The 27,265-nt window shown below is 40.8% G+C and overlaps 1 pseudogene; it reads left to right on the top strand.

Moving 5' to 3' along the window:
• The window catches only part of LOC107656351 (forkhead box protein P2-like), a 63,773-nt pseudogene that overhangs the window by 28,398 nt on the left and 8,110 nt on the right, over positions 1 to 27,265 (top strand).

Genomic DNA, 27,265 nt, shown 5'->3' with positions numbered 1-27,265 from the left:
ATCTTTCAAGCTCTGATATATCATGCAGAAAATGCCGGCGTTAAATGCTGGAATTAGCATTATGCGCGACTCGTAAGTAAGTGGGACGAAACTTCAACTTTCTCATCTTTTTTTTTGTTTGGAAAAGCGATGAAATGAAGATGCGTATTATCCGTCGATCTGCTAAAAAGCTAATGAGAGGCTGAATGGCATATCCTGATTTCATTTTATTTCTTGTCGCCTTTGTCATTTCGAGTCTGTCTTTGGCAAATTCGAGGCGAAAATGCAACATCGGATTACACACAGTCAGCTATGGGGGATAAATAAACTTAACGAATTGTTCTGAAATTTACATGTTTATTGTATTCGCCGCCCCATGGTGCAGGCGAGGTGATCGTTCGTCATTCAGTCCGTAGCTCATTTAAATATACAAATAATGGGTGTAATGAGAACATCTCCTCTTGTATTTTTATGCTTTGGTCTTTATATTGTCATTTAGGCCGGCGCAGAACCCTGGCTGAACCTGGGGGTAATTACACATCACAAATGTGTCTTAAGGTTTAATAACATTGAAGGTGTAAGCATACATTTGCATAATTACATGCAGCTGTTTAATTTGTGACTTTGTTGCTTTGTTCCTTTGTTTTTTTTTCTTCCGATACCTCCTCCCTCGTCACAACTTTTCTCCCCAAAGAGAGACAGACAGACAGAAGTGAATTTGTGTGTGCGCTTCCCTCCGTGGTGGTGCTCGTTGAGTTGAGTTTTAGGGCCAGTCTAATGAAGAATGGTGCTTGGATTTGTTTGAATATGAATATGAGTGGGGATGGAGTGTGACCTTCAGCTCCGCTACTCAGTTCATCAGGATTAGTCAAGCTCGGCGCTCAGGAGCGCTAATGCATAATGACTTCTAAAATGAAAAATGTGTAGTGACCATGCAAATGTCTCTGCTAATCAAAGAGGGGAACCTGAGCTGGGCCGAGCCAGGAGACTAAAACAAGGACGTGTCAAGGCCCTGAGAGCTCAGACGTACGGAAAGCAATCAAGCGGTCTTGATTAGCCGACGCGAGGAGTCACTTGGACCCCTCGCAACGTCTAATGGAGCCTTGTGTCTTTTTCTCAAGCTCCGACACCACATCAATAGAGATGTTTACCTGTCATGACGCCGAAGGCTCGGCTGCCTTGATGATAGACAGCATCTGTCGAAGCTGCTCTGTTGGACGAAGCAACATTCAGCATGCTTCATAAAGTACAAAGAATGCCCTGAAGAGTCAGCTGTAGACAGGTGCAGCGTCCAGGAAAAAAAGAATGGTTTCTGTCTTTCTCAAAAAGCATTTGTCTGGCAATTATTTTTATTCTGTTCATTGTGCAGTTTTAGACGCGACCGAAGAATCGAGCCAAATTAATGTAAATGTTGCATATTTCCAGAAATCCCGCTTGCTTTATTTCAATGCTGGGCTGCGAAAATATTTTCTTTGTTTTGTTTTTTTAGCCGAAAAAGTTCTCTCGCACAGTTTGACAGCTGGTATTTTAATGATTCTTATCATTTAAAAAATGACATGAATTTTTAAAAATGACATCTCGTGGAAGACTTGTGCCTCTGGCTGCTTTCTTCCAAGCGTGCAACTTGGAAACTTCAATGCGCAGCGAGAGGCAACTGGTAATTCCCCTCACCGCTGTAAAACAGAATACTTCACAGCAGCTCAGCTTCAATCAGGAGTTTCTCACAGACTTTTCAAAGCTTCAAACCCTCAGCAGCCTGAATCCATGCTACTTAGCTTAGCTGCTCCTCAACAGGCCATGTGTCCGCTTACGACCCACAGTCGGCTCTGGAGATGTGCGTCTTCCTGCCTGCCTTGTGTGGTGTAGCACTAGAAATCGCCTGAGGGAGTTGAAGGGTTCAGCTAATTAAGGTTCTCCGCTATTTAAAGTGCAGTGCTTTTCCCATTGGGAGTAGCTGACAGAGAATATATAGAGTAAGAAAGTACACATGCACTGCCAAATGATTACATATACTGCACTCGCACCATTTTCAGAGAGTTCGAGAAGCTCATGACTTTACAGTTGAAGAGTTTTCATGAGACATGGTTAATGTGTCGTTCTCGCCGTCTCTATATCTCTTAGGTGCCAGTGTCTGTGGCAATGATGAGTCCACAGGTGATCACACCCCAACAGATGCAGCAGATCCTTCAACAGCAGGTCCTGTCCCCCCAACAGCTCCAAGCCCTCCTACAACAACAACAAGCAGTCATGCTTCAGCAGGTGAACACACATATAAACACCCTCTTACTCACTGTCCCATATGCAGTCATGTTTTGAAATGGTAGCATACAGATCCTCTCATCTGTCCTTGACATACTTAGATCAGAGAAACAAATATGGACAGGCGTGTAATTAGTTGTTTTCAGTGGGGACGTCTCTTGAGGACAAATGGAGCACAGAAACAAGAAAGTCAAATGGAGTTATCTGTACGTGAACTTGAACACTTTGGAAAAACACAAGCTTGATTTCACGTGTTGTTTGGTTCATTAATTGTGTTTTTATTGTTGCAGCAATGGCTGATATAGTGAGCTTTAGCATAAATTAGCATTCTCTCCTACATTCTTCACTCCTCCTTCTACAGGAGTTTCTTTTTTATCATAATGAAGCAGTAGTTTGAAGATTGAGCTCAATATGTTAGCTAAATTAGCTATAATAGACATTTGACATTTGTACATTTTTTTGGTCTTTTGTGACTGTAAACCAGCCTAAACTGTTTGCTGGTCTTAGCTGGTTTCCAGGCTATTTAATGTGCAGCTGATTGAGCTGGGAGACCAGCTAGCTGACCAGCTAAACCAGCTAAAACCCATCTTGGCCAGGCTGGGAGACCATCTTTAACAAGCTAAGACCAGCAAACCAGGTTTAAGCTGATTTTTCAGCGGGCGTAGTACTGTGGTGATATGAAATGATAAGGAAAAATGGCTCACACTTCGATTGTTCGCATGAGCACCACGTCATATCGTAGCATGTGAGCTAACAACTAGACCACGTCTCTGACAAGAGTAGATTATATCTTCAAACGTGATTTTAAAATCTCTCGGAGTGAGCTCTTAATTAAAAACATCTCCATTATCTCAGCCTTGATTATAATTAGGTCTGTATAAACGGTGATGAGCGTCTTGTGCTGAAGACGTCTCCTGCTGAACGAGACAGGAGAGCTTGGCTCCTGTATTGCAACGATGAGCTCCTGAGGACAGCACTCTGAGAAGAAGAGAAGTGCGCTAAATGCATTAATTCACAATGATGAATCCTCTCCTTTGAGTGCATCACATTCATTTCAGAATTTCACTGCCTGTCAAGGCATCAGAGAGGAAAAATATATAGGCAGTAAGATTAATTGTTCCTCTAGCGGTAATGTGCAGCCGCATAAAAGTCCATATGGCGACGCATGATGAGGGGAAGTGCTGGTCTCTTTGTCTCGACCGGAAAGAGATGTTATTTATGATGTGACATGCAGAAGCACATCCATGCATGTCGTGCAGCCTCAGGAGCCCAGAGTCGGCTACGAATCTGTTTGTTCTGTTGTAGCTCTGCTTTGAGGTACGGCCACACTTATGTGGGAAAAATGAAATAAGTAATAGATAAATTTTCAAGCCATATACAACAGGCGCTTTGTTTTGTCACAGATGTAGTCTAGCAGTTACCGCATTTGTTCCAAGCACTTAGGCAAACCTTTTGGGAAAATGGAATTAAGCAGAAAAAGGAGTATGAGATTTGTTCAGCTGGTTTGTTTTGGTTTGTTTTCAAGCCATTTATAACAACTACTTTCTTTTGTCCCAACTTTAGCCTAGCATTTAGCACATTTGCTCTAAGAGTGTTTACACTAACTGCATTTGCTCCTAGTGGTTAGTGCAAACGCTATTATGATGTACTTGATGGGAAAAGGGAAATGAGCAGAAAGTACTATGAAATATTTTCAACCAAAGATTTGATCATCTGTTATAAATTAGCGCATGAGGTTAGCGCATTTGTTTTAAGTGTATACACTTTTGTATGGTTTATGTTTCGTTCCACACTTTGTAATGGCGTATGTCCATGTCTTTCCACAGCAGCACCTGCAAGAGTTTTATAAGAAACAACAGGAACAACTCCATCTACAGCTTTTGCAGCAACAGCATCCAGGAAAACAAGTGAAAGAGGTACGATAAACATACCAGTACACACATGTAACAGGCAAAGTGATGGTTTCCCTTGCGTTCGCCAACCACAAGTGACTTTTAAATCAGTCTGTGCTATCATTAAAAGAGGGAACGCTCTTTTACCACAAGAGGAAACTTCTTCTGAATGCTACCGAATGATGTAAAGTGCAAAAATTAGGCAGACAAGACAACGTTGTCAGGTGCCTCAACTCCGTCCTTGGCGGCAATTCAGAGTTACACTGACGTTAAAATGCCCGTTTTAGAGTACCGCGCAGGGTCCATTCGTTAATGAACCACTGTGGCGGGTTTGGGCCGACGAGCAGAAAAGTTAGACCGTAGCGAGCTCATAAATCAAACTGACAGTCAGACCGTGGAACCATCTGACAAACAGACAGAACGAGACTGAGAGGGTTGCTGACACACAGGAGCAGGCATCAAAAAGCGAAGTGCGCCAAAGAGGGGGTCGCAATCCAACCAAAACGTGCGGAAGCAGTTAAATTGATCAGCTAGGTATCGTGGATGGGAAACGTCCCCCGCCCCCAGCAGTCCCTGCTCAACATGCAGAGGCAGGGCCTCCTCTCTCTGCCCCCCGGCCCAGGACAGCCCACCCTCCCCGGACAGACTCTGCCGCCAGGTAAAGTCCTCACGTGATCATCTGAGAGCGTGCGTGTGTGGCTGCGTCCTCTTTTAAACCTCCCTTTTTGGTTTCCTGCTGCATTTTCCTTGCCATTTCAGTTTTTTTCTAGTTCTCGTTCTCTCTTGCCTGTGTCTGTGTGCTTGTTGTTTTCCTCTCTCCCCCTCTCTCTCACTCACTCTCTCTCTCCCTCCCCTCCTTGCCTGTTGTTGTTGTTTACGGACTCGCAGTGCGAGCTCAGAGCTCTGAGGAAGACGAGCTGTTGCCATTTGCTTTTTTCCTGGAACAAACACTTGGTGCTACTGTGTTTATCGAAATTGCGCTGGATAACAATAGTTTGAAAATGGCTCTTAATTGGAATATAGCTGGGGCGACACAAAGCGGAATATTCATTTTATCATCCAAGGGATTATATGATGATTTGATTCTGCACACAGAGGCTTGTTTATGAATGCATAATCATGTGCAGATGAGTTCCTGGTTGCTTTGCACCTTTGGATACCACGGAAACGAAGCAAGGGATGAGCGTCCAGGTTGATCTTGTGCCGGTTTACCTCCAGATGCTTAAGTGTGATCCTCAAGTTTCGCAACAGAGCAGAACAGGTTTACCTACCTTGTTAGAAAAGGGTAGACGGGAGCTCATAATGGGAGTTTCGTGAATGATTGTGTCTGTAAACCTGTTTGTGGCTCTCTTGCAGCTGGTCTGAGCCCTGCCGAACTCCAGCAACTTTGGAAAGACGTCACTGGTAGCCACGCCATGGAGGACAATGGGCGAAAACATAGCGGCCTGGACCTGAGCACCACCAACAGCTCATCCACTACCTCCACCAGCAACCCCAAAGCTTCTCCGCCCATCACCCATCATGGCATCTCCAACGGCCAGTCCCCGGTCCTCAACCACCGGAGAGAGAGGTATTCTAACACACACATGCATGCTAAAGCTAATCTGAAGGGCGCTGGTTTATTCTTCCGCTCACCCGATCACCATTGGGTCCTTGAGATCCAGCTGGATTAGCCAAGTAAAGTCACTTTGGATAAAAGTGTCTTCTCTGTTTCACTCGACACACTCCGAATCCCTTTTCAGACATGTGTTATCACAAACCACCCGATAAAGGGTCTTGTGTGCACATGAACATAAAGACATGTTAACAAACACAAACCAAGCAGCCATTTAAACTACTTTTCATGTGCGACACAAAAAAAACCCCGAAAGAACAGTTGATGTGTTTGTCCCCATTTGCAAAAGGAAAATGCTCGTTCCTGCAGGGAGAGGGCTGTGTGTTTTTGTTTGTTTGCTCATCAATAGTTTATTAATGTCTGAATAACAGTTGAAATGAGATGAAACCTCCCTCGAGACAGTGCGCTATTGAACGCAATGCCTTCCAGTATATCAAACGCATGGAGGTGCAACTTTCAGTGGCAGGAACACACAGCTCACCTCACTGTACATTAAGTATTTAATACCTTGCTTTTCTTTTGAAATTGCTTTGCTGGCGCGCCTTGTCATGTAAATAGAATACACTATGCCAGTGTGGCATTTACTGAACGTTTATATGTGCGTCGGCCCTTTTATATGCTCCGCGGCTGCTGTAAGGCATAGATTCGCATATTTCTCCATGTATTATTCAGTCTGTAGCAGCCATATGTTAGTACATAGCAACAGCCGTTGACTTCACTGGGGGTGGATGTGTTGTGTAATTGGTTTCAAGTACGTAGCGTCTTCACAGAAAGCCCTTTCTTGAGAGAGATATCTTTAGAGGCAGAGAAAGAAAAAACAGAGAGAGAGACAGGGAAATAATTTAAGAAATAGGTTACACTCTTTTCTTGTGTGTTGGCGGAGTCTCTCGGGCCCACGGTCGTTCATAATCACGGAGTGTGTTGTGTTGTCAGAGCCAGCTGCTTTCTAAGATGTGCTGGATCGATAATGGCAAGGTAAAACAGCCGGTGAGGTTTGTGTGTGTGAGCGTGTGCCGCACACAAACACGCCATGCTAGTCTGCTTAGCCTCACTTTTGCACATTAGTCCCTCAGCACCATTAGAACTGGCGGTCGTAACTTACCGCAATGTCTTTTCACAACAGGTTGTGTCCTTAAAAATGCCCGTTCCACCGCAAATGAATCTCCTGGTGAAAATTAAAGCGCAGGGGCCAGTTTTCTGCTATTTACACAAGTTCTCCATAATGGCTTTACAAGGTGAAAGTCTGTGGAAAAAATGTTGACGGGTGATTTTACTTGGCCGGGCCGTGTGTTTTTTAATACACTTGTGTCTCCTCAGTAATACTCTGGATCAATAATCACAAGGTGGCCTGATGTTGAGGGAGAGCATGTGTGTTTTTTCAGCTTTTCTGAGCATCAAGTCCACCAAATTTGACCCAACTTTTGGTCCTAGTATCCTGACAGGTACCACCACCATGTTTTCCACCACGTTTTAATGCTCATTATTTCTCTTTCAGTTCGCTGCATGAAGAGACCGCAGCAGCGCACTCCCTCTATGGTCACGGAGTGTGCAAGTGGCCAGGATGTGAAAGTGTTTGTGACGACTTCGGACAGTTTTTGAAGTAAGTGATCATAAAGACACCATAATTGCATTTATATGCACTTAAAAATTTTCAGTTGGCCTAAAGTAGTAATTTTCCTTTGTATGTCTCTTTTTAATGCTTATTTGATGCTTCGTTGTTACTTTTTCCTCCAATGACAAACACATTTTTCAATTTATAAAGTTTTCAGACTTCAGTTCTTGCACCTAACTGTAAATCCACAAAATGGATGGTGATTTCCCAAAGGTGCCTGTCAGCCCTTCATAGGCGGCGCTCACAAATGACCATGCATCTCCACGGCTACGTGAGTGGATGATGGGCTAGCGTTGACAGGCAGAAGCTAATGGCAACCTGCATAGCCGTGTGGTGTTGTCATGGTGCAGCTAACTGAGTGAAATTAACTCTTCATGCTCCATCAACAATTTAGTTAATTAGCTGATTTGTAACTGGTCGGCTTTGTTGCCGAGACGTGAGTGGGGGACATCAAAGGAGAAGGTGTTTGCTGTGCTAGAGATTGCAGGTTATCACATTGCCACTCCGAGGAAAGACCCTCACCATCAAAGAATGGAGAAAATGGTTCATTTGAATATTCTAATTAGGTCCGTAATTAACTGTGAAATAATAATCTGGTGCGTTTGGTGGGTGTAAATGTCCAGTCAATTCATGAAAACGGCTTTTGAGAATGGCAACGTTGTTCTGTACTTTTATAAACGGGCTAGACGTAATCTAACGAGTCCATTCCAAACAAGTCAAGAATTTAGCACCTTTGAGTGTTAACATTTAACTAGTTGGTTATGACTGTCAAACAAAAGACTGCATATACCTTAAAGTACAAGGTTAATTAACCCCGTCTACTCCATTGACGTTCATTTATTACGTTCATTGCGGCACAGCATACATCAGAGATCATGTGATCATTTCCCGCCAAATTCAGCTGGTGTGCAAATCAGTGGTTGAAGAGAACTAAATAAAAACGCTCCGCATCTGGCAGCCTGTTCAGTAGGATGCCATTACAGCAATCATCCTCCAAATCTTCGTCGAAATGGGGGCGAGACACCCTCGTTCGCTCCCAGAGTCAGAGACGCCCGTACTGTAACTCCTACATGAAAACGCTCCCACAAAAGACAGCATTATCTGAGATGGCGGGTGGCGCCGTGCCTTGGAGGAGTGATTGTTGGTGTCAGAAAGAAGCTTTTAATGTCGTTCGGAGATGCCAGTCACTGCTGCGTATCATCCAGGTACACACGCTTAAAATGGTTTACATAAAATAGGTGTCAAAATGGCACCTTTGATGGGGAAGCAGGGGGCGGAGGGATTCACCCAACCTGTACAGGCTTGTAGCTTGCGGAGAAGAAACCAGCCACGGTTTTGTAATCTTTGTTGTGTTGCTGAGAAAGTTGTCAAGATCAGCATTTAAGCGTAGCTCTGCACTCTTTCATGCACTGCGCACCTGGAGAGGGGTAGCCAAGAGGTGCCTGGCACATTATATTAGCTCTGAAGTTCAAATAGATGTGCGTGAATGTGCGTGCAAGCAAGCTGGTACACCTCGAGACGTGTGTATTAATGCAACAAAGCATTCGTCTTGAGGGTTTGATTCAGGGCAACTTATTTGGGGGTTATGTGCAGCTAAAAGAGGGGGCTAATGAATTCATAGCATTCTAATGTTGTTCTGCCACGCAGGCGATTTTGTTATTGTTTAAGCTCCAGATTGCTGCCCTAGTTCCCTTATTGATTTCCTCTCACATGTTTGAGAAGAGTCAGGATGAGTAGGGAGAGAAAAATACAGAAATACCCGCTGGCCTGTAATAAAGATTGATGTGCTGTCAACGCTGTAGTGTCTTTCCCATGTGGATGCAATATGAGCTTGTGTATCTCCATAAACAAACTCTTGCCCATTCTAATGGGGGGTTTTGCAGGGGAATGAATCGTCCTTTTCACCTCTTTAACATTTAATACTGGTGAAGCAACCTGCCGAGTTTCCACCACTTAGAGTGCTGAGTCTTAAACTGGACGCTAATGAAAGCCAACAGGAAGTCCCAGGTTAGATTAATCAAGCCCATGCCCAATTGATGGTGATGAGTCCTTTAGAAATTGTGAGTCATTTGAGAATTAGCTAAATGATTTGATTGGTCCATGTATATCCTAACTCAGCTGATTTCATTCTATCTGTGGTTTTTGATGCACTTCTCAGTCCGTTGCGTACCTGTCCGTCTGAGCCTTCATTCCCCATCTCAAAACAAAAATCAATATGCCTATAAAGTGACCCATAAATTACAGGCGGCTCCAGAGATGTTTGCTCAGAGCGAGCGGGCGGCCCCGTCTCATTCTCCTCTCACCTCTCTGTTTGAACTAAACCCAGCACCACAGGCTCATTAAGAAATATTGGTGACTGCATCTAACCCCCCTCCAGCCCCCTGCTTTTATCAATGCATAGTCAAGCACCTACTGCCTGAATATTTCATAGCCATGCAGTAATCTGGATGTAATCACCAGCACTAACTAGCTCTAGCTATTGTTAGCACTCGCTAAAGACTGTTATGCTATATTATGTTCCTGTGGCTCAGTGGTAGAGCATTGTGTTAGCAGCGCAAAAGGTCGTGGGTTTGATTCCCAGGGAACGCACTTACTGGTAAAAAATGTATAGCCTGAATGCACTGTAAGTCAAGCGTCTGCTAAATGCATGAATTATTATTATTAAATTATTTCATTCTGTTGGCTATTAAAAAAGGTAATTGTGATCTCATTTCTCACAATTGCTACTTAGTATCTCACAATTGTGACTTTATAACAGTTTATTTCTTACAATAATTGAAACTATATCTTACAACTGTGACTATATTTGTTTTAATAATTCCTTTATTTTTCCACATAATTGCGGCATATCTTTCAATTGTTTCTTAGTGTTTCACAACTGCAACTTTGTATCTCTCAGTTGCGACTTCATGTCTAAGACTTGTGACATTCTCATAACTGTGCTTGCTTATATATCTCACAGTTATTACTATTTTTAATAATTGTGACTCTCTATCTCCAAAAAAGCATAAAGAACCTAGTATTTTACACTTTCTGACAATTACATTGATTTTATTTACTATTGGAGAAGGAAACGGGCTTCCATTAAAAAAGAAAACCTCACGTTCCTAAAAGAAACAAGGAAACAAGATTAAGATCTAGATGGTCGCTAATGGGAAATGGGACTTGCGAGATAAGATGTGTTATTTAGCGAGCTACCTGTCGGGATGGTGGAACTAGTCAGTCGTGGCTTTTGAAGCAGCTGTAATTTATGACATCCACCATACATCTAGTGTGTAAGATATGAGCATTGAAATGAAAAGGGTATTTGCAGCATTAGTTCCCTGCGAGAGACCTGATTACATGATTAATGAAATGCCCCTTTGCATGCGCATTCTGTAACAGCAATTAGGCATGGGGCCGGAGAAAGGCACCGACTCTCCAGTCATCCTTTTTTTTTTCTTTTTTTTTTTTCATGTTCAAAGCTATCTCACTCTTGATTTATAATGGAGAATATCTGAGCATTAGACCTGAAACGGTTACAATAGCAAAAGCGGGCGTGATGGAATTAAATAATTTTAAATGGGCATAGGCGTAATTGAAAGGTAGTGGCAGCCATTGTGTTCTCAAATGTCCTCTCTTTGATTGGCGTGTTTGAGGAGGATTATGAATACGTTGTTATTTTGCGTTTTGCACATAAACAATAGCTTGCACTATGAATAGAGAATGAATAGAGAAAATGCTTAGTAGTGTTAAAACTAGCTCGGTGTGGGTGGGTGTGTGTTTGCGTGCGAGTGTGTTTGCGTGCAATTTAAGCTCACACTAATGCACTGGAGGTTGTACTGTAAATGATCATTGAAGGGTCTGCAAGCTAACCTATAATTACAGGAAAGAGAGTGGCAGCATTGGCATTTCACAAGCATGTCTTCTAAAAGAGCGCTTTGTGGGTTTGTCACCAATGATAATTTAGATAGAGGCTCATTACCGAACATCACAACACTTTTAAAAACCTTTTCGCCTCCATGCGTTTGCTGGGAATAAAGGTCTATTTTAATGGCGGGCTTCTTTTGTGTCCTGCAGACAAAATCCAATCAAGGAAAACTGCCATTGACTGCTCCTGCAGTCTGAAGTGTTTTTTTTTTTCTGCGTAATATTCTAATGAAAGGATGAGTAGATACATTTAATATGTCGGCGGAATAATGCACTCTTCGTAGGAAGTGCTTTTTAAACGTTACTCGAGTTAAATTACATTTATTGTATTTATTTCTTGATAAATGTAGAAGACAAAACCTCTCCGCGAGGCCTTTTGTACACCAACATCCCTCATAAGCTGTCGTGTTCTGAGCGCTGCTTCTCATTCCATTGACAGTCGCTCTATTGTGATGTTAAACAGTGGCTTTCAGTGAGCATGGGACACACTTGTTAGACGGTGGCGGTTTGTTAAAAGCTAATGGGCTGGACATCCTGTAATCCAGAAATCATATTCATCAACAACAGTGATAGCTGATCAACAGCAATGGTCTATTATTAGTCCAGCCTGTGTATGTGTGTGTGTGTGTTGGTTTCTCATCCGTTTCTCCTGTTTACCCACAGGCACCTTAACAGTGAACACGCTCTGGACGACAGGAGTACCGCCCAGTGCCGAGTACAGATGCAGGTGGTACAACAGCTAGAGATACAGGTACAGTAGACACAAGAATACAAGCATATATGCACTTAAAGAAACAGTTCACCCAAAAATGACAGTTCTGGCATCATTTACTGAACCTCATGCCAAATGTGTATGACTTACTTTCTTCTGTGTAACACAAAAGAAAGTGTTTGAAAAATGTATTGATGCTTTGGTGTCCATACAATGAAAGAAATCAGAGTTAGTTTGGACCCCATTGACTTTCATTGTATGGACCAAAACTTTTTTCAAATATCTTTTTTTCTTGTTTCACACAAGAAAATCATACAGGTTTAGAATAATATGAGGGTGAGTAAATGACAGAATTGATATTATTGGGTGAACTATCACTTTAGAGACATTCACAATGCATGTATGATTTGTAGGCTGATTTCTCTACAAATTTAAAATATTGTTGCATTATCTAAACATTAAACCAACCTGACTCAGCTTAGCTTTACCTAGTTTGTGTACTAACTTATAATTGAAACTTTACATTGTGTATGGAAAATGTTCATTATGACAAATTGCTTGTGACATTTGTAATTTGGATAAAAACATCTGCTAAATGAATAAATGTAAGCATTGGCAGGTTGCAAGTGGGACTGTCTGCTTATCCTGTGGCAGATAGTGAAAGTGTTCAGGAAAGGTGTTTGAAAACAATCATTATTTAGATTTTAGTAATTCAGAGCTAGACTGGATTTTATGCATCAGAACTTGATTTGATTGTGAAAAGTAGGTTTTCAGTACCTACATGTTTTGCTTGATTTTGATTTCATCATGTTGTCTTTAACACACACTTGTTCAACTTTAACTGCTTTTTTGCAGCATAACACCAAACATTTTGTTAATTAGCTTGTTGCCATAAAAAACTTGCAGCGCATAAAGTGTAAAAATGCACAAGGGACACCTTGAGCAAATCCATCCCAACAAAGGTGAAAACCATCACAGGCCTTTATAATTGAATCATGGTTTGTGCTTATTTTCTATCCCATCCAATTAATATGCGCGCATCTGGGCTGGACTGTGTTAATTAAATACACTTTGCACCTGAAGGAACCTCTAAAGAGAGCCACTATTTTCAGTAGCTGGAGCATGACCTTATTAAGGTGTCATGCTGGCGAGATAATGAGAGCAGTGATTGAGGGATGCTATTACTCAGCGCTGCGGCCATCTCTCCCGCCAGTTAACGCTCTGTCCTTTGCCTCACACCTTCTGGTGCATCATGGGATGCGGCACACAGGGTTAAAATCCATCTTTCTTCTGTTAATTTCAGATAAATAACCAGTTTTGCTTGCAGAATAATTGCGGCCTGTGCTTATTTTTTATCTAAATCTAGCGGTTCCCTTGCGTTTACACACGCAAAGAGCTGCCTCGCCTTTGTGGTGCGGATTGCTTTCTGACCGTGGCTCCTCTAAGCATTTGTGATGCCCATCTGAATGCAAGCCAAGCGTTCCCCTCAACCTTTAAAGGTTTTTACGCTCGGCGAAACCCTCCCTATTTATTTGTTGGGCTCTTGAAACAGAACAATGAATAATTCTTGTTTATATGTAAAATAACAGACAGACATTGTGATTTCTCCCTTGACTTGTTCTCTTGTTCGCTGATACCACAAAGTCGGCATGCTTACACTGTGAGCAATTACAGCAGAGCTGCTGTTTTCTGTCCTTCTGGGCTTTTTTTCCCCACTCTTTTTGGCATTTTTGTATTTTTTTTGTCCTCCGTCAGTGGTAATGAGGCCCGGTTCAGAGCTCGAATGCCGGCTCACCGGCGGAGTTCAAGGCGGTGCGCCGTGCAGGCCGGTCCCTGTCACTCTCTGTGAGTTAGATTGATGATAACAAATCGCCAAGGCACTAACTGGACCTCGGAGGACCCGGGAGGAGGAAGGGAGGCGGGATCGACTGGCACTCTGTTTGCGGGACCCCTTCACCTCTCAGCAGCTGCTAGATCCAGTCCAGCCCTAACAGTGTCCACAGGACTTTGAGTCGCCGACCAGGACCCTCTAATTTATGGCCTGAGTAGCTTGTTACTGTCAGAGCTTTGCTGACCTAAATTCTGCTATTGACAAAAAGATGAAGTGCTATTTGTTTTCCGTGACCTCCGAGCACCACCTTCAGCTCTCCATCACCGCACCACGAGGAATGGTTCTCTTATCTTTGCTTTAATCTACCTCTCTCTCGCTCTCAGTGGTTCTCAACTGGTTTTGCTTCAGAACCCAAGGACATCAAGTGTCCAACACTGTACAAAACTGCTTCTTGTTTAAAAGTAACAAAAATCCTCAAAATCATACATAAATGGGAATCACTTTGCAGTAAGTTGTATACCTAGTTGTATACCTACATTTTTTACATGAAGGAATACTTTTCTGGCATTTATTCATCTTGGTTAATATGAATTTTCACACATACTAATATGTGACCCTGGACCACAAAACCAGTCTTAAGTGTCAATTTTTCAAAATTGAGATTTATACATCATCTGAAAGCTGAATAAATAAGCTTTCCATCGATGTGTGGTTGTTAGGATAGGGCAATATTTGGTCGAGATACAACTATTTGAAAATATGGAATCTGAGGGTGCAAAAAAATCTAAATATTGAGCAAATCACCTTTAAATTTGTCCAAATGAAGTCCTTAGCAATGCATATTACTAATCAAAAATTAAGTTTTGATATATTTATGGTAGGAAATTTACAAAATATCTTCATGGAACATGATCTTTACTTAATATTCTAATGATTTTTGGCATAAAAGAAAAATCTATAATTTTGACCCATACAATGTATTTTTGGCTATTGACTGGTTTTGTGGTCCAGGGTCACATATATTTTAAACTTTAAGTTTAAGAATTAATATTCACCTAGATTAATACATGCTGTAAATAAATTTATTTAATTGCTAGTTCATGATGCCTAATTCATTATAATAAGGTTCTATATGGTAACATTTATTAATGCAATTTGTTTATATTGCCAAGAACTATATAGGCCACGAAATATGCAAAATTAGTGACAAAATTCAACATTTTGTTTAAATGCATAAAACAGACAAATGTTGTATATTACCAACTGACAGGTGAATTTGCTCTGAAATAGTTAGAAGATATATGATGTGTTTTCCTCTCCTTTCTGAAAGTTGATGTTTAGCCTGTTTATTGTTCTATCCTTACTCTACTCAAGTGTATGGTTAATTGCATTTTTTATTTGCATTTAGCATTGCTGTTTTGCAGCTGTCCATGACCCCATTGGAAAAGACCTCTAGCTGTTTTTTGGGTCACGACCCACAGGTTGAGAACCACTGCTTTATGTCTGTCTTTGAGGCGAGCTTAAGGAAGCCGGTCTGGCCATATGCAGGATTTATTACAAGCAGACAAGCTTGATAACAAGATGTATTACTGTGGTAGTCTGGGGAAAATCACTCATTTCTAAAACCGGTCTTTCTTTTTTCTCTCTCTCCCTCCATCTTTCTGCTAACAGCTTTCTAAAGAGCGTGAGCGTCTTCAGGCGATGATGGCACACTTGCACATGAGGCCCTCAGAGCCCAAACCATCACCAAAACCGGTGAGTGCATATTGGTACGCGTACAGTAAACAGGACTCGGATGGTAAATGAGCTCTCTAAACACGGCTGGAGGATGAGAGGAGAATGGGATTTGTAATGCCTGCTTTCTTGGGACCCTATCAGGACCAAGAGAGCATTAAATCATACACCCGATCGCAGCCAAAAACGCAGAGCCATTACACTCTGATGGCTTTAGCACAGCAAACAACCTGTTGGCCGGTAAAAGATGTTTAGCGCTGCCACCGCAGGCGCACTTAAAGTAGAGGGAAGACATTTCGTTTCAGAAAACAAACAGTTTGAAATGATAGATGGAAACTGCAAGAAGATGATCTGTGAAGAAATAACCAGTAATCTGTAAACATTCAGAGATATAGCTGTGTATTTGGAGAAAAATGGAGCAATATATGAAAATGGCCCATCTGTCTCGATCCCTGTAGACAAAAAAACATCAGATTTCACCCAAAGACATTCTTAAACATTAATCAAAAACAAAATACAAAAGACATAGAGTGTTGTGCTGGAAATTAAAGTGTTTACAAAAGAGAGCAGGCTGTAATAAATATTATTTATTGGAATTATTTATTAGCTATTCAATAATTTGCGGAGGAAAACATTGTTAGCGTGTTGCCACCACTTAGCAAGTAGCTAATTTCACCAGCATAATTTTTTTTTCATCACCTCCCACTGTATAAAGCAGATAATCACAAGACAGAATAATTATCCTGTAAATCCATCAGGAATCGACTGCTCACCTCTGTCGATTTATTATTCAGGGTTTTTTTTCCCGTTTTCATCCTCAGAACTCCAGCAGCTCGGTGAAATCGACTCTAATAAAAAACGTTCAGCCTATAATCCACGACTGCATATGAATGAATAATATTAATGAAGTATTACATTACATAAACCGCACATGAAAGGACTGCTAATTGCATTTGATGATGAACAAGGGGGTTTCGGCTCATTTTTTGTCTTTGTGCAAGTGTCGGGCTCACGCAAATGCTTTAATGTTATCGGTTTCGCAGTTACCAAAGAGAACACGTGTCTCCTCCCCACAAAACAGGGATGTTACAGATAATATGGCGGTACTTTAACACCCTTGTACACACAGGGCTGACAGAGAACCGTCCCACACATTTGATAAATATTAACAGTGCGAATTTATTAGCATGACAAAATGAGAACCGGCAAACCCTCAACAGCTATCAGTAGCCCAACACAAGGTGCTGGTACACTGTTATACGACCCCATTTAAACTCTGAATGGCACTTCATTAAATGTTACCTTTTGGCCATGCCATGGATGGCTGAAAATCAAAGTTACCAAGGCTGCTAGTCCTGAATAATGAGGGGCTCTTTTTTCCCAACCCCTTCCCTTTCTCTCAGCCAACCTTGAATATATATTCAGATGAGCAGCGGTAGTAAAAGGCTGATCCCTGTGTCTCATTCACTCCTGCTCAGTTAAGCTTTAATAAATTCCATTTTGCAAACACCGGATTGTATGCCTGCAAACATGTTATGCTTGTTGCCATAACCAGGTGAGGAAAGAGGAGGAAAATCTTGTCTTAACATTTTAAATATACATGCAGAACACTCTCTATCTGTTTCCCCACTCACTCACTACTGATAGGATTTATTATGAAGTGCTTTTTTGCAGTGTTTGACAGTGTATCAAAACCTTTTTAGATGAGTAGTGTGTAATTACAGGCTGATGTGGTGGTTTGGCCACAATGAGAAAGATATTAAGAGAGACAGTCCTCAAATCTGGTGCCGTGACCCGGCCCCTGACGAATTATACAATGTATTATACACATCAAAATGCATTTTTGCAAGCAAGGACAAAGATGGGAATACAAATGACAATAAATTACACAATCACAAAAAAGTTTGTGGGGGGGGTGTTGTAACAGTAATAAAAAATCTTTTGTTTTTTTGTTTTGTTTTGTCAACATATGTGGTATATTTTGAAATGAAACAGAATATTTGTTGTATAAAATGTCAGCTTTTATTTTATTTTTAATAATGTGCAGCAAAGAAGTATTCATAATAAGACCAGGAAATAATAGGGGTCAATTTTGATTTCATATTGACTTTAAGACACAAGTATTTACTTAGCATGTGATGTAATGTCAACAACATAACCGTTTACCCTTTTGCTAAGATGTCCCTCTGGTAGATCGCTCGTCTTTGTTATTAATTTCCTTTCAAGGTCTTAGTTCCAGTCGTTAGCCAGGATAAAACATTCCCCTAGAGGAGTCATTGATTTCTTGCAAAGTGGTATAGCGCTTGCCACTCTCTGTTAGGCATTATCTCATTATCATTAAGCGGAGCTGTAATTGTCTATAGAGCAGCCGCCTGAGAATAGCCAGCTTGACATTTCATTGTATTTATCAACACGTGACAGAAACGATTGTTGATGTCCAACAATCGTTTTTAAATTCCGACAGCACCGGAACTCTGCTTGCCCATTCACAGTTAAGGCAATTTGGTTTGAAAATAATGATGTCATTACCATTCGAAGGAATTAACAGTGAGACTAAAGGTCAGGGTGGAATTTTCCACTTGTGTGAAGTTGGAACACACAAAAAAGTAGAGGGTAAGTGCATATCGGAAAAAAAAAACCTGACTCCGTGTTTGGGTGGTAAGACGGGAAGAGAGCGAGATGGATCACTAGCGAGGCACCAGGTTATGGCAGGAAGCCAGGTGTTCTTCTTCTCACCGTGTGTGTGTTTTGCATCCAGTGAGCTCTTATGGGATAGAGATGGGCCAGGATAACTCACAGCCTGATCATTAGATCATCTTTAACAGCGTGCTCTAATTAGAATTCTTATAATACAATTTCATCCTGTAATTAGTGCAGATTGGCTGCTTCCTCCTTTGCTTATTAGGGGAAACACAGCTGTAGGAATGAGCCAGCACCCTCTCTCTCTCTTCTACAGCTGAATCTCGTCTCCAGCGTCACCATGTCAAAGAATCTCCCGTCTGTCTCACCCCCCACCTTACCTCAGACGCCCACCACGCCCACCGCTCCAGTCACGCCCCTTTCCCAGATGTCCCAGGTGCCCAACGTTCTCAGTCCCGCCAACGTGCCCTGCATGGGCGCCATGCGCAGACACCACACCGACAAATACTCCATGCCCTTGTCCTCAGGTTTGTAGAATCTTTTTTTGTTTGTCTCTTTATGCAAATTAGGCTAAAATCAAATCATCAATATTCAATGCATTTTAATTACAGGTAAATATAAAATGATGCAATATTCAAGAAGGCGGTGCATGTAAAAACATCTTGTTTGATGTTTATATTTACTGGTCTTCCGCAAGTGTTGGAGCATGAATTATTCAAACATACAAAATATCAATGTGGCCTCTAAATTCACGAGCGTGTTAATGTTTAAGATTTCTCCAGAGAGAGATTAATTAAAAATGTATTTAGTTGGACATGTAAAATGCTGATTTGAAGTGTCCCCCCCAAACTCCCCTCCCATTTTAATTTGATAAAATCCTGAATGAATTCCTGGCGGAGACACGTTTAGCAATTATCCCAGGTGGCGACACTTGGGTTTATTTTTGTATTTTTTTATTTATCTGCTTACCATTTCTTTATTTATTTTTCTCCGCAGAGATCGCCCCAAACTACGAGTTTTACAAGAACGCCGACGTCAGGCCGCCATTTACTTATGCAACCCTCATCAGGCAGGTGAGTGTGAAATAAATTAGCTTTAACCTGATTAGATTGTAATTAATTGCTGCTTGAATTAAATCTGGGTGAGAGTGCCTCGATGCACTCCTGTTTGTAACGAGACGCTTAATGGCATCTCATCGCAGGGTATCATGGAGTCAGGTGACATGCAGCTAACGCTCAACGAAATCTACAGCTGGTTCACACGCACCTTCGCCTACTTCAGACGCAACGCCGCCACCTGGAAGGTAACGTGCTACGGAGGCCTGCGAGGGACGTGGGCCGATTAACGGCAATCACCCCTCTTTGTAAACTGCCTCCTGAAAAGGGACGAATTCTCTCTTTATCTCGCTCGCTCTCTCTGTGACAAGTGAAAGAATAATTCAGCCTCTGATATCGTTTTCTAATTTGGTGCAATTAATAGCCGAGTCTGGATGGGGAGGTGTGCGCTCTGACGTGCTAATTACTAACCAGCCACTCAATCATCAGCACCTTTTGTTAGACGTGGCGTGTTACTGCTTTCTCAGTGTCTCCTTTTCATTTTTTCCTCCCTCCCCACCCTGCATATTATTGGTTAATTAATTTGAAAGATGGCTGTTTGCCTTGTAGACGCACTCCGTTACGTCCCCTTTCTTGTTGTTGTTGATGTCGGCCGAGGCTTCGTACACACTATAACTCATGCAGTGGGACAAAAAGCAAAGGAGAACAAGACAAATGGAGAGAGAGGTTAAGACCCACTTGGCTCTAAAGCACTAATGCCCCTGTCATCCAGGAAACACACTTTATTTCCCAGTACAAAAGGCCTCATTTGTATCTCTGTCCCAACAAATACATTGTCAGTTGGGGTTAAAAAGAAAAGGAGGATACAATAAAAACCATTCTCTATTTTTAGACAGGAGAGCGCGGTGCGTGTCGATAAGATACATGGTCGTTTTTCCCTTTCTATTTTAACTCAGACACAGGTCCTCTCAAAGGTTTCTCCGGCTCGCATCAGCATGCGAGGCATTTCCCAGCACTAGATTTAGCAAAGTGAATTAATTTGGATTTGGCTTGCTAATGATGCTGGTGTATGATTACAGCTCCACAAGGGTGTGCAATAGCTCCCCGTACAGATGCATGCTGGGTCACGACTCATTTACTGCCGGAGCGTGTGTTTGGAGATGCACGGATGAGCGTTTTTAGGCATTTTATGGCCTTGTAGCCACATATGCATCCCTTTTTCCAGCTCTCTTTGCTTCTGTTCTTATCAACTCAATATTTTAATCTGGTCCCAACTGGAACAAAGAGGCAAAGCAGGGGCTTTCGGCATATTCGGGTCCCTCCTTCTACAATAGCGGAGCAGGAATTTCCATTCGGAGCCTCCCTGCTCTTTTGTGAGGGCCCAGACAGGGCCGGCTGGTGACGGGCTTGTCATTTGATTAACAGAGAGAATTTTTAAAAAGGAATGAAAGGTGATTTAATATCTGTGCTTGGTCTCATCAGCTCAGCTTGGGGATCGAGCTCTCAGCCCCGCCAGCTTATTAGTTATAACTATATAGCATGCATAATAAAACTGCTCATTTGCTCATTAATATTAAAATTATCATATTCAGAGCCATGGGCATTAAGATCAATCAAATCCTGGGATTTTCAGGTCAGATGCAAGATCTGCTTATGAGGGGTTTTTTTTCATATTCCTCTCTCTCCCTTTTCTTAAAGCAAAAAAAAAAACACCCGCCCCTCAAATAAAACATGAAAAAAAAGTAATATGAGCAAAGGTTATTATTTGGCTTCTTTGCTACGTTTTAATTAGATTTTTTTATGGCGACGTTCAAGACTCGCCATATTTCTTTATTTTTCATTCATGCTTCTTGATTATGAAAGAGTGTTTATGGGTCATTTTGATGAATTGAATAAATATATTTTTGACATTTTAATTGGTGCTAGATTTTTTTTCCCTTTTCATTTCTAAACCTCAAACATCTACATTTCCTACTTATTATGGAGTTTAATCTTTAAATAACTGCCATAATTTAGTTTGAATCTCCCATAACATGTTACAACAACAATAGTGTTCAGCAGATTATAAGCTGTGATATTAGTGGTTAATATTCTTACCCACCTATGCTGCCTTGATTACACCAGCAGAAAGCTTTTAAAAATTAAAACTTGTTTTATTTTTATTTTTTGTAATAAAATGCACTGAAAAATCATGCACACTAATACATTTATTGAAGTAAATGTACTCATTATATATTATATTTTTTTATATATGTATGTTTAACAGAACGCAGTGCGACACAACCTCAGCCTGCACAAGTGTTTTGTCCGGGTGGAAAACGTGAAGGGCGCAGTGTGGACCGTGGACGAAATGGAATATCAGAAACGCAGATCTCAGAAGATAACAGGGTACACACACACACAAACACACTATAAATGTTTTTCAGATGCTGTTACAGTCAGATTAATAGTAATATACTTCAACATTTGTGTTGTTGTGTTCAGGAGCCCGACGCTGGTCAAGAACCTGCCATCCAGTCTGGGTTATGGGGCGGCTCTCAATGCCAGCTTACAGGTAACATACGTGTGTGTGTGTGTGTGTGTGTGTGTGTGTGTATGTGTGAGGTTGGCACAGGCAGTGAGAGTCTAGAAGGACACCATGTGGTAGAGGCAGGAATCCTTCTCTGCCAGCCTGGCCTCAGATTGATAGCAGCCTGTGCAAATGCGAGGGCATAATCATTAATATTTATCCAAACTGTCATAAATGATTTGGCTTCGCCGTGTCGGCCAGCGAGGTGCTCGTGGCAAAAACTTTAACATTTAATTACTGTATATAACTTTAATGTGCAGGAGGCAAAAATGTCAAGAGTCTTTTTTTTTTTTCTTTGACTGTTTTGAGGTAAAGTTTTGGATGGTTTCATTATCATGTGGATGCTCGGGCTTTCTTTATTCACTGTTCATTTGAGGCCTGTCTTGTAAGGTGAAGAGATTGTTTTTGCAACTTCGAAACTTTCCCGTTGTTTTTTTTTCCTGCCACTTTGTGGCAGTTCTCATCTGTTTTTATCATACTGATTCTTCAGCAATAATTCAGAAGTAACTCAAAAAAGAGGAGATAATCTCGAACGAGCTGTAAGCCGTGTGCTATGACATGCCGACTGCTGAAAAGGCTTGAAAATGCTTGAGTATAACTATTCCCTCTCTCTCTTTCTCTCATAGGCTGCGTTGGCGGAGACCTCTTTGCCGTTGCTGGGTAATCCATGCTTGATGAATAGCGCGTCAGGAATGATGGGGGCGAGTCCTCCAGGACTGATGAGCGGCAGCCCGACCGGCCTATTACACGTCACCACGCATGAAGATCTCAACGGCACACTAGATCACCTGGACACTAACGGACACAGCAGTCCCGGATACTCCCCACACACCCAACTGTGAGTTCACACACACTATATGTGCATTTAGACATAAAACAGCACATTTAAAGTCTATACTGATTTACAAAACATTCAGCAGGGCTTGATTTCATCCAACAGGATTCGATTGGATCATGAAATGTGGGCTATAATTTTATTGTCTAATATTACTAATATCATTAATATTAATACAAACATTTTTTTTTTTATGAGCAGTTTCATCAGCATGTTGTATATGTGGTCAATTGTTTGTGTTTAAGATCCTAAAATAATTTATTATAAAAATAACACAGAATAATTATTATTATTTATAAAAAATATTATACAGTTATTTTTAGCACTGATTCTGCAGTGGTATGAGTATTCAAAAGGTTCCTAAATTATGTTTAAATTAAATTCACTCATTCCTAAATTACCTTTAAAATTAAATTCACTCAATTGACTAAACTTACTCATTGTTTATCAAGTTTTACACTTTATGGAAATAAAATGGGTTTCAAACTGCTCATTTACCTTAAATTTTGAGGGATGATGTGCATTTATTATAGTTTAGCAATAATAAAATAAAATAATTATTAATATTATTTCTTTAAAAATATTTACCTTAAATGTTAAGGGATGATGTTTGGAAATTATAGCAAATAAAAAAAACAGAATATTGTACTTTAGCAATAATAAAATAATTATTTTTTTATTATATGTTATTTATTTAAAAAAAATTAAAAATTATTTTTGTTTTTTAAGGTTTTTAGCATTGAACCAGCAGTGGTATGAATATTCGCAAGGTTCCTAAATGACATTTAAATTACATATGCATACAAAAAAAAAAGAATAATCTAGACCTGAAGGTTAAGTGTACATTTGGTTCTTGGATTACAGCTCTTACCTATAAATAGGTAAGAAGTGTGAAGGCTGCCGTAATTATAGATTCTCTTGTAATTACCCCACTGTCCGCATCGCAGAGGTTTAGATGTTATATTTTATGGAAGACCATTCCTATTAATATTTAGCAGCTAACTCTATCATTATTTACTTTAAAATCTTTGCCTTTCCATCTTTTTTAATGGCTCACAGAGAGAAAGAAGGAGACAGAGAGAGAGAGAGAGAGAGCACAGGCTGATGAAAGATTAATGCGGTGCCGGTCGGAGGAATGGTGATATAGAACATGTGCTCACCCTAATCAGTGATGTCACTCATGCTGGATGGCTGTGTTTACTGAGCCAAAGATAGTAGCACGAGCGTTAAGGGCAGCGGGAAGTGTGTCGCACGCCGTCAGACCTGCACACACACACATTTCATGCATTTTCATGCACAGAGTTGCTAACGCTAACCCAAAGACCCCATTAGCTAAAAGACACACTGCACGCTCTGAAAATGTGTGTTAATAGGAGTGTGTTTGGTTCAGAAGTGGGACAGTAGTGTGAAATGGGCCAAATCAGAGATCCAGACAGAATCCCTGTGTAGTCACTCCCTCAGGTTCTTAACTTTTAATAATGCACAGTTAAGTCTGGTGTTTCTAGACCCCCCTCTCTCTCTTTCTGCCTGTCCGTCTGTCATATTTTCTCTTTCTGGCTGAAGCGTTAAAACATAAATGCTCAATAAAGGTGAAATCTCTGTCACATGACCTCTGCATGCCCAAAATGGAAGAAATATGTTTTGCGAATGGCTTTTTCTGGGCTGCATTTAATAATGAAGAGGACAACATATTCACATTTTGTCTCCTGAGAAACAGAACAATTAGACTAACCTTCCTCTGAACATGTTGCTTTAATGGCATCAGTCAGACTATATGTGTATGTATCTTGTTTGGTGGAGAAAATGTAATAGTTTGCAAGCAAAATTCAAAGATAATCTGATTGAAATTGAATATTTAAATTTTTTTTTTAAATCACTTTTTATCAAGTGAATTCTCAATGGATAAAATTAAGTAAAATTAATTTTTTTTCATTATATATATATATATATACTGTATATATTGCTGCAACTGACCAATCAGAATCAAGCATTCCAGAGAACCGTGTAATGAACTTTTTAAACATTATTATGCCCACACACTTGCACAAACATACTTGAAATTGGTAGTGTTTGCAGTCATAGTTGTCTTCGACCATTTTGGACAAGGGAAACGTCTTTACTCAAGCACTGTGCCAGTGTCTACAGACACACACACACACACGCACACACACACACACACACACACACACACACACACACAGAAACTGGCACAGACTCCGGCTCCAGATTTTCTCATGCCAGCCACTCATTAAACACAAAATGACTCATCCTGACATCTTGATACATTGGAGAAGGGACGGCAAGGACTAATCATTTCTCTCTTCCTCTCTCTTTCCTCCTCCAACCTCACAAGCATGCCGCTGATTTATAATTAATGCAAATGAAAGCTGTAAGCCATGCTTCTTCACATTAGGAGTAAAGGCCTGTGTCGAGCTTAATGGCCAGTGGAACGTCGGACCGACCGGGATCATTTGTCTCGCCGTAATATCTTTAAGTATATCTGTTTGTTATTGTACAATAAATGTAGCCAGCGGAACGTTAGGTGAGCGTTGACGGTCAACGGTGTCTTTTATAGCCTCATCAAACATTATTATGACAAAATAGATGTTTACTAACATTATAGCTTCAGTTTTATGGCTGTAGCGGCAGTGAAATGTACAAACTAATAAAAAATATGGCGAATTACAATGACAAAAATCTTTTTTTAATCACAGGTGAACATACTAACTATATATTACGTTTTGATGCCAAAATAGATTGTAGCATCATTGTTATGGCTAAGATTGCAGAGAAATTATGAGAATGAACAATTTACATAAATAAAAAAAGTTTTAAAAAATTACAGTTTTACAGCATAAGTAAAACTATGAAAAAAGAACTTAAGTAATGAACAGAAAATGAAGACAAAAGGGCCTTTCGCACCGCAGGAACCTCATAGTACCAGAACTAATTGTGGAACTACCCACTTTTTGGCGTTTTCCGCAGCAGACTTCTACCCGACAGTCAAAGCGGCATTATGTCACGAAAGTGCAGACTCAGAGGAAGACCGCGAGGGTTTAGGGTGCCATTTGGGACAGGGCCCTTTTTTTTTTTCTGTTGTTGAACACCGCTCACAAATGACGTCGCTGTCGACCGGCTAACGTCACTTCCTAGTACACACTGTCGGTGCGAATGAAACCCTTTAAATGGCACTGGGAAATAGTGCGCGCAAAATCGTCCCGGTACTTTAGTACTGTACATTTAGTTCTGGAACTAAAGCGGTGCGAAAGGCCCTAAATTAAAATCACAAAAACTTCTGCAATCGCAGGTGAATATACCAACAAGAGCAAGGCATGATGGGATATTCTCACCCAAAATTACATCGTTTGAAGACTAAAACTTGATCATTTGTTGCTACTTAATATCCTTAAGTGTATATCAGTTTATTATTGTGTGATAAATGTGGCGGGCAGAAAGTTACACTATTTTATTATGGCAAAATAGATGTCTGTTAATATTTTAGCATCATTATTATGTCTAAAACTACTAGAAGGAACTTTAGTAATGAGCAGTGACAGTCAAAAACGTCTTTTATAGCACCATTTTGTTACAATGACAAAATAGATGATTGTGAACATTATACCAATGTTTTATGGCTAATATGCCAGTTAAATGATGAGAACGAAAGGAAATTACAATAACGAATTCCATAAATTATGAAAATTATATGAAAGTATTTCAAATTATTACAAAGAAAAAAGAACTAGTAATGGCCGATGGACATGCCAACAAGAGCATATCTTTACTTAAGATTACACTGTCTGACGACCAGACACCATTGTGCTTGAATTAATTGCTTTAATAAAGGAAGGAGGACTTTTTAATTCGCATTCGCAGGTATTTCTTGAGGGTATGAAATATATCATTGTGGTGGTCTGGTGTAGTTGCCCCCTTTCTCTCCAGCGCACATAGCCGAGAATAGGAGACAGAAACATCCTGGCGCTTCCACATCTGAATATTAATCTATTTTGCTATAAATATTAAAGTAATCTGTACCTTTTAAAATTCTTTTCATATTCAAAGTTCCCCGTGCCATTGATGAGCGCGACCCAGGAGAGAGCAGCCAGACACGGCCTAATACAGAGACTAGTTGATAAGGATTCCTCTCGTTCTCTTTCTCTCTCTCTCCAGTCCAGCGGGATTTCCTGATGCATCCGACGTGTCAGAAATAATTAGGTTTTGTCAGATTTATCATGGTAGCACAAACCTCTCTCCCTGCCAAGGGCTCGAGATCATGTTAAGCCTTGTTTGTGTATGACAGAGTTATTATTCTTGTTAGTAACCCTACTTCCGCCCTCTCTTCGGCATCTCGCCGCCCTTCGCCAAACCGCTCCGTGTTTTTTCACCATTTTTTTACCCTACAGTTATTGACAGTCAGTAAAGATATTCATCCATTTGGAGTTAAAAACATGGATCATGGTGTCCGAGGCAACTGGCAGTCTGAAGTTGATTAATGGTGGAGTCTAGCTGCAGGTTGTCTCCTCACTTGAGAAGTGCCACCACGGCCCCTGCATATTAACGAAGGCCTGCACTTTCTATTAACAAGATAAAAAAAAAATCTCCACTCTCCTACCGCCCACCCAA

Source organism: Sinocyclocheilus anshuiensis, unplaced genomic scaffold (genome assembly GCF_001515605.1).
Source record: "Sinocyclocheilus anshuiensis isolate Anshui unplaced genomic scaffold, SAMN03320099.WGS_v1.1 scaffold183, whole genome shotgun sequence".
In the NCBI taxonomy this organism is placed as follows: Eukaryota; Metazoa; Chordata; class Actinopteri; order Cypriniformes; family Cyprinidae; genus Sinocyclocheilus; species Sinocyclocheilus anshuiensis.
Note: the sequence above shows the minus strand (reverse complement) of the source record. Positions and strands in the feature narration are given on the sequence as shown.